This window comes from Sciurus vulgaris (assembly GCF_902686455.1).
Source record: "Sciurus vulgaris genome assembly, chromosome: 4".
Taxonomy (NCBI): Eukaryota; Metazoa; Chordata; class Mammalia; order Rodentia; family Sciuridae; genus Sciurus; species Sciurus vulgaris.
This window is the reverse complement of record NC_136464.1, coordinates 10,759,227-10,769,159: the sequence shown is the minus strand read 5'-3', so window position 1 is coordinate 10,769,159 and position 9,933 is coordinate 10,759,227. Positions and strand designations below refer to the sequence as shown.

Genomic DNA, 9,933 nt, shown 5'->3' with positions numbered 1-9,933 from the left:
CTCTGGAGAGGAGAAAACAGGGTTCAGGCAGAGGGGACGAGCTTGGTGTTTTCACAAGACAGTGACCAGAGCCCAGTTAGGTGCTGAAGGTCAGATTATCCAGGGAGAGAGGGGCCAGGCTGAGGTCAAACCCCAAATGGACTTGACATGTAGGAAGCAGGAAATGATCTCAGACTTTGGGGCCGGTATTTTAGCAAAGTACCGGCTGCAGTCAGAAGGGTGGCAACTCTGGCAAAGAAGCCCAACCAGCCTCCAGGGCTCTTGCAATACCTGGGGACCAGGGAGTGACTCCGCACAAACTGGGCCTTGTTGGGAAAGTTTTATGATTTTCCTTTGAATGTCCCCCAAAAGCTCGTGGGTTGAAGGCTTGGTCCCCAGCGCTGCAGTGTTCAGAGGTGGGGCCTTGGAGGTGACTGGATCATGAGGGCTCATGACCTGAGGAGGTGGGCTCAGTGGGAGGAACTGGGTCACTGGGAGCTTGCCTTTGCAGAGTGTATTTTGTCCCCTGGCTCTTTACTCTCACTGTCTCTCTTTGCTTCATGGCCTGTGTTTCTTTGCTTTCTGGCCACCACATACCTTAAACTAACCAGGCCATGCAACTATGGATTGCAACTTCTGAAACCATGAGCCAAAGTAAACCTCTTCTCCTTTAAGTTGATTTCTCTCCAGGATTTTGTCACAGCAATGGAAAGCTAACCAACACAGAAGGGTGTGGACCATGGGATGACATTGCCAGGAGCAGGAGGTTAGTCCGAGGGCCCAGTCCAGAGAGGTAAAGCGTGAACCACAGACCCTCAGACGCTGTGCACGAGAATGGGAGAAACACAAGGCTTTTATTCAGGGAACCTGATCTTTATTTTAAAAGACCGAATTACAAAACAATCAGGTTGGTTTTGTAAAATGGAAAACACAGATATGTAGAAAGGATTTGAAAATTCTATAAGGTCACAACCTAGAGGTAGCAGCTCTTAACATGGCAGTACATTTGTCTCCTGTAGTTTATTCATATTTGTAAGTAGTTTCACACAATGGGACTGAATGGTGTCTGATCACTTGACCTCCTACCTTAACAAGACAGCATGAGCACCCACCTGTGCCAAGAAGAGATCACTCTTTATCCCTTCGTATGCATGAAACTCATCTCCACTTCCTTCCCCCAGCATCCGCCTGGCCTCCTTTCTCTTCCTCAAACACTCTTAAGCACCCTCCTACCCCGGGGCCTTTGCACTCGGTTTGCTGACCTGGAGATGCCTTTCAGAGCATCTCAACGTCATGTTCTCATTCGTTTTTCAGGAGTCTGCCTATTTTGCTCCCACAGAAAGGCCTTCTCTGACCACCCTAGCTAAAATGGAAGTTCCTGACCTTCTCTGTTTCACCCTGATTTTGTTTTCTTCATCCCACTTAATGACAGTCCACTATAAACCTGCTGCGGTATGTCTCTCTCCTGTGCTGAGTGCAGACTCCCTGCAGGCAGGCACTTCTGTCAGGTTCCACATTATGCTAGAGGCCACAGAGTAAGAGGCAGTCACTTCACCTGTCATTTGTGGTTAGCACAGGGTGGCCCACTCTTGGCACCCCTCCGAAGTCCCCCACCGGCCACAAGCCCTGAAGCACCGATGCTCACTTCTCTGATCACACTTACCATCTTAAGGAACTGTCAGATTATTGGCTTCTCTTTGTCCAGGCAATGGCTGACCTCCATGATAACGAGGTTTGTGACTCGCTGAAAACGTCAGGCTTCAGTGCCTGGAAGGGGGCTATAGTTTAATTCCCACAAACCATTATTAAAACATTTGCCACATGCCAGGCATTATGCTAAGTGACCTATGGTGTGGGTGAGGACAACTGTCATGGTTACCAGAAGTCAAGCAGTAGAAGTTCAGAGTACACCGCCAATAAGTGATGGAGAACAGAGACTTATGTCTTCCGTGAAATCATGAAAAGTTGTATTAAAAGACCACAAAGAGCTGGACTGAGAAGAAAAGTTTTAATGATATGAATGACAAGTGTAATAAAATGGAAGCTGTAGTGTTTACAGCCATGGTCCCGGTTGAAGGCCATCAAGATAGGAATCTCTAAGTAAAACTTAAAGTGCTAGGCTTGGGTTGGATTGCAGGCTGTGGCATCGTAAAACAATCTGTGCGTCTGTGTCACCAACTGAGGACAGAGCCAACGGGATCCATCTCCCAGTTGGGGGCATCCAGGAACTCCCCTTTCCTTCCCTGGCAATTGCAAGGCACGAGGGAAGAGAAGGTGGGATTTGGCAGGAGAAATGGAGAAAAGGAGCAGGCGTACACGCTGACCCACATTTGAAAATAAAACTCTCAGTTACTTCACGAAGTACCTGGCACTCAGCTTCTCTGGTGAACCCCCTCCGGGAATCCAGCAGGCTCCTGGAGACCTTAAGGTCACCTCGGGAATTAGGACGTTTTCCTTTTGAGCTAAAAACAAAACTGGAAGAGTCGAAGTTCAAAAGAAGTCCAGAGAAGGGCGAAGGTAGGAGTCACTGATGCTGAAGGAGGTGAGGCCGGCACAGGCAGGGATGAGCGCTGCCCGGCAGGCCTGGGGCAGGCCAGGTGTGTGGAACGTGGAGACATCCTCCTCAGCAGAATCCTGGGAAGACAGACAGGCTGGAGGGAGTGGTGTTTGTGTGTGTGTGGAGAGCTTCTCTTTGATGGGGGCCTTGACTTCTTTTTTTTTTTTTTAATTAAATTTTGTTTTATTTCTACAGACTGCATTTTGATTCATTGTACACAAATGGGGTAAAACTTTTCATTTCTATGGTTGTGCCCAATGTAGATTCACACCATTCGTGTAATCGTACATGTACACAGAGTAATACTGTTTCATTCTACTATCTTTCCATCCCCCACCCCTCCCGCCCCATTTTCCTCTACACCATCCCGAGTTCCTCCATTCTTCCTTCCCCAACCCCCACCATCCTCCCTCATTTTATATCGTCATCCACTTACCAGAGAAAATATTCGGCCGTTGGTTTTTTGGGCTTAGTCTCTTTCACTTAGCATGATATTTTCCAACTTCATCCATTGACCAGCAAGTGCCATAATTTTAATCTTCTTTGTGGCTGAGTAATATTCCATTGTGTATATATACCACAGTTTCTTTATCCATTCATCAATTGAAGGGCATCTTGGTTGGTTCCACAATCTAGCTATTGTGAATTGAGCAGTTATGAACATTGATGTGACTGCATCACTGTAGTATGCTGATTCTAAGTCCTTTGGGTATAAACCGAGGAGTGGGATAGCTGGGTCAAATGGTGGGTCCATTCCAAGGTTTTTGAGAAATCTCCATACTGTTTTCCAGAGTGACTGCACCAATTTGCAACCCCACCAGCAATGTATGAGTGTCTTTTTCCCATATCCATGTCAACACTTAATTATTGCTTGTGTTCTTGATAATAAACATTCTAATTGAAGTTAGATGAAATCTTAGGGTGGTTTTAATTTGCATTTCTCTAATTACTAGAGATGATGAGCACTTTTTCATATATTTGTTGATTACCTGTATATCTTCTTCTGTGAAGTATCTGCCCAGTTTCTTGGTTCATTTATTGATTGGGTTCTTTGTATTTGGGTGTAAAGTTTTTTAAGTTCTTTATAAATTTTGGAGATTAGTGCTCTGTCTGAAGTGTGTGCAGAAAAGATTTTCTCCCACTCTGTAGGCTCACTTTTCACACTATTGTTTCCTTTGCTGAGAAAAAGCTTTTTTGTTTGAATCCACCCCATTTTTTGATTCTTGCTTTTATTTCTTGCACTATGGGAGTCTTGTTAAGGAAGTCTGGTCCTAAGCCAACGTGATGGAGATTCGGACCTACTTTTTCTTCTATTTGGTGCAGGGTCTCAGGTCTAATTCCTAGATCCTTGATCCACTTTGAGTCGATTTTGTACAGGGTGAGAGATAGGGGTTCGAAACACTGCTTGGCAGAGCTAAGTGCCTTTTTTCAGAATCTTTTACTCGGTGTTCCTATTTGCAGTTGATAATTCCGGCAGCCATGAAAATGTTCCTCTTAGATCTCCACCAGTGCAGCCTGGCGATGGCCCCAGCTGAGGGCCAGTCCTCCGTTTGCCTCATGCTTCCCCCAAACACTGTTCCTGGCCAGTGACGGTGCTTGGGACAGATTCTAAGGGAAACCCATTCCTGCAAACCCAAGAAGCCTCTGACAGAGCCGTAGGCTGCAGGGCTCCAGGGGCTTTGCCAAGGCCTCAGAGTGACTGGGACGTCCCGTTCTCCCCCCTGCCTCCTCCTTCCTCACAAGCCCGACCTGTGTCTGGATCTGAGGCTCTCCCAGCTCCCACTGCCCACCACATCTCACGCACACCGAACCCCAAGCTTCTAGCTGCCTCTCTGGAGGAGGAGGCCTTCTGAAGGCCGCCTTGTTTGCATTTGTGCATTAGGTTCTTTATATGGGAGTTTAGTGAGAGGAGGTGAAGATTTTAATCAGAAGCTTGGGCTCAGGGGTCTGCAGGTGGGCATTCACAGGACCCCCCTGCCTCCTCCCAGCTGGGCAGTCTTGATAAGCTCTTTGACCTTGCTCCCTAGCAAAGCATCAGTGTTTGTATCAGTAAAACGGGAGTTACTGTCACCATATGAAAGGTGCCAAATGCGAGATCTCAGGCACATGCCAGGAGCTGCTGTCTACCGCTGGCTTTCCAGTGACTCGTGTGTCTCACTTCTTCTCACACTTTCCATGTGAGGCGTGCACTTATAACTACCACTTTACCCATAGGAGCACCGAGGCACGAAAGGGCTGAAATGCCGTGGAGATCAGACTGTGCTCTCCTCCGAGTGGCTCTGTGACGTCCAGAAGAATGCTTTCCAGACTGTGCCCAACCTCGAGTTACTCCACTTAGTAAAGCTGTAGTTTGCCATGAGTCACCCCAAGTGCCAAGGCACTTATAACCGTCTGCACGTTGTACAACTGGACAACCACCATCCACTCAGTACAACCATAAGGCACAAACTGATAAAAAAAAAGTGGATTTTTACAACTTATCAAATTAAACCAGCTACTTGGACATATCAAATTATAACAGAGGGCTGGGGAGATAGCTCAGTTGGTAGAGTGCTCGCCTCGGAAGCACAAGGCTCTGGGTTCGATCCCCAGCACCGCAAAAAAAAAAAAAAAAATTATAACAGAAACACCTACTCAGGAGCTTATCCACCTCACCAGACATATGCCCTTCACCCAAGGCCCAGAAAAGAAGGAGTACCCCAAGACTAACATGGGGCACAATGACCCTGCCACCTGTTCACTCATTACAATTTGCCTTGCCTAGGCAAATTACCACAGTGATGAACCTCTCTCTCTCCCTCTCTCTCTCTCCTCCTCTCTCTCCCTCTCTCTCTCTCCTCCTCTCTCTCCCTCTCTCTCTCTCTCCCCTCCCCACCTCTCTCTCTGTGTCCCTGGGCTTTAGCTCAGCATGGTTTCTCTTGTGTGTGTGTGTGTGTGTGTGTGTGCGTGTGTTTGAAGTGTGGTGTTTGACTTGAGTATTATAGGAATTAGTAATTAAGAGTGGAATCAAAGAACCTCTAATTGCTTAGTTCATGCCTACCAAGTGACCCATGAGTACCTGATGAATTACAATGGATGAAAGGGATGTAGCTTGTGATATATGCTTATTCAGTAAATTCTGACATTGTGGAAAGATACAGCATGTCTGGTCTATGCTAATGACATCACCCACTCACCAAAGAGGCAGGGCCAGAATCTGAACCAAGCCCCAGAGCCCAAGCTCTTCACTGCCCTGTCTTCTTCCCAATAGTGTCTGCTCAAAAGATGGTGGCTGTGAGTCCATCATTAGATCCAGTGATTTTTTTCCACTTTCTACCCAATGACCTTGGCAAGGGTCCTCAACTGAAGACAGTCTTGGGATAGTGTGAAAGTGAAATGAAGACATGTATGTAAAACTCCTGTCGGGTGCTTAGTAGCAGCTCGCTGAATTTTAGTTATCACTATGCTCATCGCTAGTGGGGGTGAAGGAGCTAAGGGTCATGTGTTCCCAGCTTTCCGATGCAGTTCTGCTAAGTGGCAGCTCAAACAGGTGAGTAATCACTCCAACATTTCATTACAACCTCTGTGAGTCTGCCTTCCTTTTGGAGAACGTTGTCCTCTCTGGTCCCTCTCTGGTTCAGTCTGCTGCCTGCCCAGGGCAATCAGTAATAAGTGTCCCTACAGACAGCTGAAGGACATTAGAAACAGGTGGTGCTGGATCCGAGTGCCCACTGGCATCTGGGTGTGGACTGTATTCAGGTCTGGTCCAGAGGCCACCCTGGTCCACCTACCATCTGGCAAGAAATGGGGTCAGCTCCACAGACAGCAGTTGTTGGGACATTCAGGGGAGCACTGGGCTGTCTTGCCTTTGTCCACCTGTTATAGACAGATGAGTCATCTCTTCCTAAGATCGCAGGGAGCCATGGAAGACGTGTGTGAGTGATTCTCTCTCCACCTGTCCTACTTCACCAGCAAGGTCACGCCGCAGACATTCAGGTGTTCTGAAACATCTTAGGTGAATTTACAGGCTGTTTGTTCCTGACGTCACTGCGCTCCCCTCCCCTTCTCAGTGGTCTTCACGAAGGACCTTCAGATGCTGTGACAAACAAAGAGGGACCTGGGGCAGGCGGCCATTTTGCCATCGTCCCACCAGAAAACACTCGCCCCATCACATGATGGAGAAACCCATTTCTTTTCCTAAGGGGAAGTTTCAGAGACAGGTCTTTCGGTAAACAATGGCAAGTGCCCAGGTGAAGACACTCAAGTGCCCAGGTGAAGACACTCGTGCCCACTGGACACATGCACCGTGCTCTGATGCCCGGAGGAGGCGTGAGACACAGAGGGAGCAGCGTGGCTCCTGCTCTCCAGAGCTCTCGCCAGCTTGGCGGGGGCCTCTATGGAGCCCCAGGATCTGCAGCACAGGGCCGCGCCTGAGGTAGGCCACGGGCTGGGCCCTGGGTGTGTCCCTCCAAGGCTCATGTTAAAACTTAATCCCCAAAGTCGCAGGTTAATGGTATTTGGAAATGGGGTCTGGAGTGGGTAATTAGGATTAGATGAGGTCAGGAGGGTAAGGTCCCCATGATTATATTAATGACTTCATAAGAGGAGAGACCCAAGTTAGCTAGCTTATTCTGTTTTGCCATGTGCTACCTTGGAATTCTGAGGAGAAATCCCACCAGCAAGAAGGCTTTTATCAGATGTGACCCTTAGACCTTGGATCTTCTAGCCTCTGGAACTGTGAGCTGAGTAAACCTTTATTGTTTATAAATCATCCCATCTTTGGCATTCAGTTACAGCAACAGAAAACAGAATAGACACACATTTATTCATTTGCTCCATAAACAAACATGCTATTATTATTCTAAGATCATTATTGGACACCTAAAAGAGAGGTTAGGAACATAAATGAGTAAGATACATCTTTCCAATTAATGCTCTAAATAAAATTAAACTTCTGGGTAAATTTGGTGGATTTTTAGCATGTATCTTTTTCCATTCCCTTTTGAAACCACACTAAAATGATAGAAAAAGGATTTTTCAAAAAGCATAAGCCTCCAAGGACAGGGAGGACAGGGAAGGTAATAGTAGCAATAAAAACTTGGAATCTTGGAAACATACCATTAGGAGTAGGAACTAGTCTGAATTCTAAACCTGCAGTGGAAAAATCAAGCCAGAATCAAGCCAGAAAGTTCTCAAATTGCTGTACGAGGCATCTCTGTAAAGGGAGGTTAAGGGAAAGGACTAAAATAAGGACAGGACAGTTGACCCCATGTCCCTCCTCCCCCATTTGGAAGGGTGCTAGAGTTTCCCCTCCTCGTGGAGAGGACAAAACAGGATCCACACCGGGCTGGACACAGGAGGCCCATACCCCAAATAAAGAAAGTGAGCATGAATCTTGAATGTGAAACCCCTAGCCTTCTTCCCACAACTTAAGTCTCACAGTGCTGACATCTAGGAACGCTCCTCCTCCCACACACAAAGCAGAGGATGAAGAGCGACCTAAATATCCTGTCCTCGGTGGTTCTCCAAGCAAAACTTCCCACCACTCGTGACTTCAATGACATTCACAACCAACCAGCCCTGTGCGCATGCGCAGAGCTCCAGTCCCGCCCTTTTCCATATGCGCTGACGACTGGGGCTCCCCAGACATTTGAGGGGAGCCTCGGACAGGGAAGATGGAGTCAAAACCAACAAAGCAAGACAAAGTTAAACTTGGAAGAATGAGCAATGTCGGAAAAAGGGGATTTCAGAAATCTTAATGTCCTTAGGGATATGAAAGGAGACCTGGGAACAAAAAAACAAGAACAAGATGTCATTGGAAGGAACACTCTGTCAACAACAACAACAATAACAACAACAACAAATTTGATAATAAAAATATAATAAAAGTGAAAATGCAGTATAACATTTGGAAGATAAAGACCCTGGAATGCAGAATATAAAAAGTCAAGCAAAAACAAGAACAGTGGGCTGGGACTGTAGCCCAGGGCAGAGTTGTTGCCTAGCATGTGTGAGGCACTGGGTTTGATCCTCAGCTCCACATAAAAAAATAATAAATAAATAAAAGCATGCTGTCCATCAATAACTACAAAAAAATTTTAAAAATAAAACAAAAGAGAAGAAGATGGGTCTATAGGCACAACCTCTAAATAACTGGAGGTTTAGAAAGAGAAAAGGAAGAAAACAGAGGCGGACACATAGTTGTTCTTTTTAAATTCTTCAAGAAATGTAGCAGAAGTTAAATGTGCTCACTGAGTGTTCCTGTTAGGTTTCCTGGTCAGACTCCCCTGATAGACCCAGAGACCCAGGGACCATGTCAATTCAGCTCTGTGTGCCGGCCTCCAAGGTCCCAGGGCCTGGCACACAGTGGTGCTCCATTGGTGCTTCTGAAATGCATGAAGGAAGGACTGTGTGACTACACAGGTGCACCAGGGCCTGTGAGGCAGCTGAGTAAGAGCTGAGGAGCTCCTGAGGCAGCTCCCAGGCTTGCTGAGGGGTCTCTGAGGCAGACGGGGCAACGGCAGAAGTGGGGAGGGCTACACCCAGGCAGGTGGGTGGCTGCACAAAGGCAGAGGGGTGTGAGAAGGTGTGTGTACACTCACACACGTGTATGTGCATATGTTTAAAGACGAGGACCCAACTTGACTGTCATCAGAGTCTCTGCACCTGTTTCAGGGACCTAGGCCACTAGCTTCTTCTTGCATGAGAGTTGAGGGTTCCCAGAGCTGATTCCATGTTGGAATCGTCAGGTGTGCATTGTTAACACACACGTTCCTGGGCCTCACCCAGATAGAGCACAACCTCAGGTTTGGGATGGAACCCAGGGACTGTATTTGTAAGGAGATCCCCCAAGGGTCAGGGGATGAGCTGGGACCGGGGGAGGGCACTGGGAGGGCCAAACCTGAGCTTCAGAGTCAAAATTCATACAGAACCTTTCCTCAGATGCAGAGGAAATGGATTTTAACCTACTCGAATCAGAAAAAAAAAAAGAACTCTACCTTAGTGTTGATTTAAAACACAAACATTACAAAGGAGTTGTTTTGTGAGCCCTTCATTATTACAAATTGGTTGAGTTATTGCTGAAATGAGGTGATTTAAATATGGAAAGTTAAGATTGATTTCCTGCTTTCATTACTGAAATTTAATAGGTTCTCTAATTTTCTTTCTTCTGTATGTTAGGAACAGTGAAATAATTCGTAAGGTGAGCTAATGCATTTTATAACTAATAAGTGATATTGGTGCCATTCAAAATATCCAATTTTACTGAGGGAAAATGCTTTCAAATGCCCTAATGAAATGTCATTCCTGAAATATGCGTTGTTTGATTTCTATCCTGATGTACATTTATTTCAGTCTTACTTTAAAAATCAACCAATATCACTAAATTCCTACTCTGCACAAGACCTGGATTTGGGGAG

General features: G+C 46.5%; 1 long non-coding RNA gene across 1 annotated transcript in view; it reads left to right on the top strand.

Moving 5' to 3' along the window:
- Positions 1-5,992: 5,992 nt before the first annotated feature.
- Positions 5,993-9,933, top strand: part of LOC306660352 — a 163,359-nt gene continuing 159,418 nt past the window's right edge. The window contains exon 1 of the long non-coding RNA XR_013763595.1: positions 5,993-6,065. This is a non-coding gene — a long non-coding RNA (uncharacterized lncRNA). The remainder of the gene's footprint in view (positions 6,066-9,933) is intronic.